The sequence below is a fragment of the Dasypus novemcinctus genome, chromosome 26, assembly GCF_030445035.2.
Source record: "Dasypus novemcinctus isolate mDasNov1 chromosome 26, mDasNov1.1.hap2, whole genome shotgun sequence".
Classification (NCBI taxonomy): domain Eukaryota; kingdom Metazoa; phylum Chordata; class Mammalia; order Cingulata; family Dasypodidae; genus Dasypus; species Dasypus novemcinctus.
Window position 1 is genome coordinate 53637388 of NC_080698.1, and position 6000 is coordinate 53643387.

The following is a 6000-nucleotide window of genomic DNA, read 5'->3' on the forward strand; positions in this document are numbered from 1 at the left end:
CACACGGTAAGCCCTCTCCACTCAATGTTTGCCATTGTAGTTATTAATTACAAACAACCTAAGCCAACTGGAGTTGTTCAAGGGAGAAAGGGAACCTGTGGTCACAGTGTCTCCAGGAACCAAGCTTGGAGAGAAAGGAGCAGGCAACTGCTCCCAAAATTCCCCCTACACACCCGGTGCAAACAGCCTGGGCTCTGCCCTCCCCTGGAAGGTCGGGCCAGGGTCTTCCCACTAGGCCTTCTGCTGCCACGACTCCCCTTCCTCCGAGAGTGGAGTTTACACTGGGCCTGCTGAGTCATAGCTCATCTCCCACTCACACTGTTGCAGCCACTTCCGGCTGGTGCCGTGGGGGGTCTCCTGTCTGTCCCCAGTTGCAAAGGAGGCTGGGAAAGTGAGTGAATGGTCCCAGCAAGACTCCCCGGGGGGCAGTGGCAGGTGGTTCCACAAATAGAGGGGAGCTATTCGCTGGTGGGCAGTGATTTTCAGCCTCTGCAAGGAATGACACGATCCAGACCCCAGCTTAGAGCAAGGTTTCTCAAACTTGGCAGTGCGATAGAACCACGTGGGGAATTTTTAAAAAATGTACTGCCTCGTTTCTACTCTGGAACAATTAAATCTGAATCTCCCAAGGGTAGAGATAGGCACTAATATATATTTTTAATGCCCAGATGGTTGTTTGGAAAACACTGGTTAGAGGGCCTCACTCAGCCCCCTTTGTCCCCCTGAGTCCATCCCCAAGGGCTGGGGAGTCCAGCAGAGCCGGGAGACGTGCCCCCCACCCCCAGAGCCCGGGATGCCGCACGCCAGCACCTGGAATTCCCTGTTCAAATGACCCTGAGCCCGGGGCCCGGAGGGCCTCTCCTTGTCTGCCCAGCACGGGCCACCCACCATCTACACATCCCAAGGCCCAAGAGTGACCAAGGGCAGCCGCCGGCATGGGCACGTCGCCATGAGGGCGCACAGTCAGTCCCTGGAACGGAATTCAGGCTTCCCCTTCCAGGCCCTCTCTGCCCGTCTCTCCCCCTTGTCACCCTCCACGCTCCTGTACCACTCTCACCAGGTGGAGAGCTCACTCACTGCACACCAGTAACTTCCTCATCTCCTTGCCTTTCTCCCATTCCACCGCAGATGCAGTCCCACCCACCCAGGACCCCTCCGCCTCCAGCACCTCCTCCAGGGACGGCACAAAGGAGAGACCAGGGTAGAAACTACAGCAGAACCTGCTTCTTGTCCCCCCCGTTGATGTAAGAGACTTCATTGGAGGGGCTTTATCTGACACAGGCCTGCCTGGCTGAAGGCCCCGTTCCCAGCATCCCTTGCAGCTAGATGGGCCCGGGAAAGTTTTGCACCCTTGGATGGGAGCAGGAGCAAGAGGAGCAGCTTCTGGTTCACGGCCCTGACGGGAAAGAGTTCACTTCCCCTTTGCCTTCTCCCCTTCCTGCTGGCTGAAGTGAGGGTCGGTGCAACAGCCGTCTTGCATTAGAAGATGAAAGTCCTGTTTTGACGGACAAAACTCCTCTGATGATCGTGAAGCACCCGTGGCTGGCCCGGACAGACACGTGAAAGAGAAATAAGCGTTTACGTTGGGTAAGCCACGGGTTCTTTAGGGCCTTTTTGTTAGGGCAGTCCAACCTAAACGTAATAACCATCCTTCCACGCTGACAGCTGGCTCAAATGCACCTGCAAAGAGACAGACACCGGGTGCTCTAATCTTCCACCCACGCTCTTGATTTGGGGCTCTCCAAGAAGACTTGCGCGGTGTACACCTGTGGTTTCTGTCCATCCACGCCCCCCTGTCCACGTACCTGCCCTTCGAGTCTCCTGGGAAGGTTCACGTGGAGCCAGCCGGGAACCTGACCAGATGTAGCCTGCTGGAATATCCCATCTCCCAGCCACGGCGCCTGGCTCAGAAGGGACGTGAGCCTCAAGTCAGGGGTCCCTTTACTTAAGGCAGACTCTGCCACGACAGAGAAGCACTTTCTTTCTGCTCTGTAGCTCAGCTGTGGCGTGTGAGCCTGGTCCTTGAGGGACACCTTTTAGGAGAACCTGCTGTGAATGACACCAGCTCCAAGGAAAGCAGAGCTGAGAGAAGGGGACAGCAACAGAGAAAGAGCGAGCCTTCTGATGACATTATTGTTTATTAAGCACCTGATTAGAGCTCTGCCTGAAGCCATGCCACTCCTGGGTTTTTTGGTTTGGGGCCAATAAATTCGCTTTGGGACTTCACCCGATTTGAGCTGGGGCTGTGCCACTGACACCCAAGAATCTCGCTGACAGAATTTGTCTCACTGCGGTAGCACCAACTGCCACATCCGGTGCCTGCCTTCCCAGGCCCCTTTGCTCTGGGGCTAGCCGCTGGGGATCAGGTTTTCAGGAAGTGCAGGCTCTCTCCTAGGGTGACACCTTCAACAAAGGGGGCAATGCTGGGAATAAAAAATAAACTCTTATTTGTTTACCAAACACTGTGTGCTAAGATTTTAACAGGTTCCTACACTGGCAATCCTAGAGGTGCTCGACAATATCACCCCCATTTTACAGACAAAGAAACGGAGGCTCAGTGGCGTCGCTAGGACCCCAGCCCAGAGCAGTCTCACTCCAGAGTCTGCACGCTTTTCCCTGCCGTGGGGCAGAGAAAGCCGTAATGAAGCAGTGAGTTCTCCATCACCTGGAGAATGTAAGCAAGGACTGGGGGACCCCTCGGCGGAGTGCTCAGAGGAGCTGATGTGCGGGGAATGGAGGGGGATGTTCAAGTGTTTCCTTCCTGAACTGTCTGCTTATTCCAGGAAAGCTGCCGGGTCTGACCCCTCCCGTCTGGGAGTGCTCGGCCCCTACTCCCGGGGCGACTCACTCGTGACTCACCCCCCAGCCCTCCGCCTGCTGTGATGAAATCTCTGGCACTCCTGGTCACCGTGCACAAGACGTGGCCCAGCGTCACTGCTCAGGCCGGCTCTCCCGGCAGGGGGATGGGCGCAGGGCAAGGGGCGCGAGCCCAGACCTGGGACCCCCCCCCCAGCAGGCTGGGAAACTAGGCCGAGGGGCTTCTGAGCCCCTTCCCTACTGGGCCAGCCCGGAGAGAGAAGGGACTTCCTCAGGCCACACAGTGAAGCCCTGGGGGACTGAAAGGGACCCTAAGGAGAACGAAGGCAGCCCAGGGCCAGGGGGCCTGATCCCGTGAGTGTCTTGTCCCCCTCTGAGCCTGTTTCCCCACCTGTGACACGGGAGAGACTGACTCTGATTGAAGGAAATAAATTAGAAAATGCACATGGTAAAACACTCAGAACCAACAAATCTACCTTCCCAAGTGCATCTTTCCCAGCCACGTTTGATCTATACATGCACATATATGTAAGTATATATGTATGTATTATGGACATCCACAGTCAACTTCTCAGGAATGTTTTTCCTGCTGTATCTATTTCCATGTGATACATTGTGGCCATTTTCCACATCAATAAATATATATCCACGTAATCGTTGTCAGTGACTTAGAGTGCTCCGCTGTCTGCTCTGATTGCAGTTTATCTATCAGAGCTACCATTTATTGTTTCTAATTTTCCTTATTACAAAAAAATGATTTCAAGTCTATCCTTGAATCTGTGGTTTTGGGCACTTGTCCACCAGCAGGAGTTGAAAGGGAAAAGAGCATGGACGTTTTGTTTAATGCACTTGATACATATTGCAAAAGAGCCTTCCAGAACATTATGCAAATTTACTCCCACCGATTGTGAAAGTGCTTTTCCCCACAGCTTTGCCATCACTGATTATTATCAGTCTTCCCAGTTTGGGTTCCTTCTGCTAGCAAAAAATTGTATCGCATTTCTTGAGGTTGACCATCTTGTTAAATGCTTATTAGCCATTTGCATTTCTTCTTCTGAGAATTGCATATACATGTCCTTTATTCATTTTCTCTACTGGTGTGCTCATCTTTATCTTAATTTTTAAGAATTGTTTGTATAGAAGGAATAGTGACTGTCAAACACATGGTGCAGCTATTTACCTCTGTTGTAACTTTCATTACATTTTTCTTTTATTTACATATAAATTTTTACACTTTTGATGTTGACAAATTTACCAGAATTTTAATCTGTGGTCTACGGCTTTGGAAGTGGGCCTAGAAATGCTTTCCCCATTCTAAGATAGGAATAGAAAGCCACCTATTCTCTTCTAGTTATTTTTTCTGTCCATCTCTCCAGCCAACTGTTGCATCTAAATCTACTCCAAACCCCTCTGGCTACCACTTCCCACACACCTGGTGGCTGGGTCCTCTAGCACGTTGCCGGGTAAGCGACAGGAATTTCCTGGAATGCTTGGAAACCTCCCCTTCGAGGAATGTGAGGAAGGAAAACACACTTCTGTTTAGATAGCAAACCTTGGCGTCTGAGGCTCCCAAGAACCTCCCGGTCCCACCGTGCTGAGGTATCGAGTTTGGGATAATGATGCTTCCGGCAGCCCTAAAAATGTGGCTCTCACCTCCTGCTCCTAGAAGCACAGGGCTGGCACCTTGGCGTTTGTGAACCCCTCCCAGCCAGCTCTAAGGCAGGAGCCTGCAGGCAAGACCTGCAGAAAAGCGGCCTGCGGGCGCTGCCTCGCCCTGGCTGAAACTTGAGGAACTACGCTGCTTTCCAACACTCTTGCTGCCCAGCCCTCCTGCCCCCTCTCCTTTCACCAGTGTCCCCTGGGCTGTCGCAGCCTGAGGCTCTCTCTGCCTTCTGCTCCCTCCCCCCATGGTTTTCTTGAATATATAATCCTACCTGCTTCCTGACATTTTGAGTCAATGACAAAAATATTAACTAGAATGTTCTCTGAGCCTTGCAGTTTATGAAGCTCCAACATGCCAGTGTCTCCTTTGCCCCTCTCCACCATACTGAAAGTTAAATCCTGTGTATTCCCACTTTGTAGATGAGGAAACTGAGGCTCAAAGAGAGGTGAGCTTGGGTCCAAACCCAGGCGCTTTTCCCCACCCCCACCAGGAAGCTCGGGTGGATTCTATGAGCTCCCCAGAGTCCAAAGCTCTTCAGTCCAGAATATCCCAAGCCAAACTCTCAGCTCCCGGGGCCGCCGCCCAGCAGGCTTTGTGTTTCCTGGTCCCAATCGGAGACCCCGGGGCCCCACTGGGCCCCAGGAATGTCAGGGTCCAGTGTCCCCTTCCCCCGGTGCAAGAAACCCAGCCCTGCCCTAGCTCAGCCTGGAGGAAGGAGCCGGGAGCTCAGCTCTGGGATTCCTGGACAGCTCTGCCTGAGAGAAAGGCCTTCCTCACACAGGGAGGTGACTCCCGTCTCGCGTTCTGTCCCTGCCCTGTGGTCCCCTGGGACCTCCTGCTCTTCTCCAGACTGAGCCACCCTAGCTCCTCCGAATCAGCCTGTCCCTCTCCCAGGGCTGGCAAAGGGCTGAGCACAGGACCCCGGGGCAGTCCTGAGAGAAGTTTCACCTGCCACATTCCAACCCTTAGACTCTAGGGAAGGTGGCCCACGCTGGTGGGGTGCTTTGGGGTCACTGAACCAAGTGCCAACACGCCCCGCCTCTGGGTTCCACTCGGGCCTCCCAGCTGAAGATTCAGAGCTGCTTGGCCCCGTGCTCCCGAGGGATGGGCTCGGGCACCCAGGGGCAGGCCTGCCCACCCGTCCTGGCTCAGCCCCTGGGCACCGGGCCGGCCTCCTCACCTCGCACCCCGTCGCCTCCTCTGTGAACGGGTGACGGTCGAATGCGCTCCCTCCAGTCTCTCTCCAGCCCACCCAGCTCTCCCCCGAGGCCGCCCCCACCTCGTCCTCCCAACCGAGGCCTCGAGAAGGCCGCCGGCCGTGGCCGAGCCCTGCCTGGAGAGGGCGGCCAGCTGGCCCCGGCCCAGGAAGCAGAGGAGGTCCCCAGGGAGCCGCCTCACTCCTCGTCTCCCTCCGTCTAACCCCGCCAGAACTGGCTGGGAACAGCCACCCAATCTCGGCCACTCCCCTGGCCTCCCGCGCCCTGACCGGGTCGGAGGGCGGCCTCGGCGTCCCGGGATGA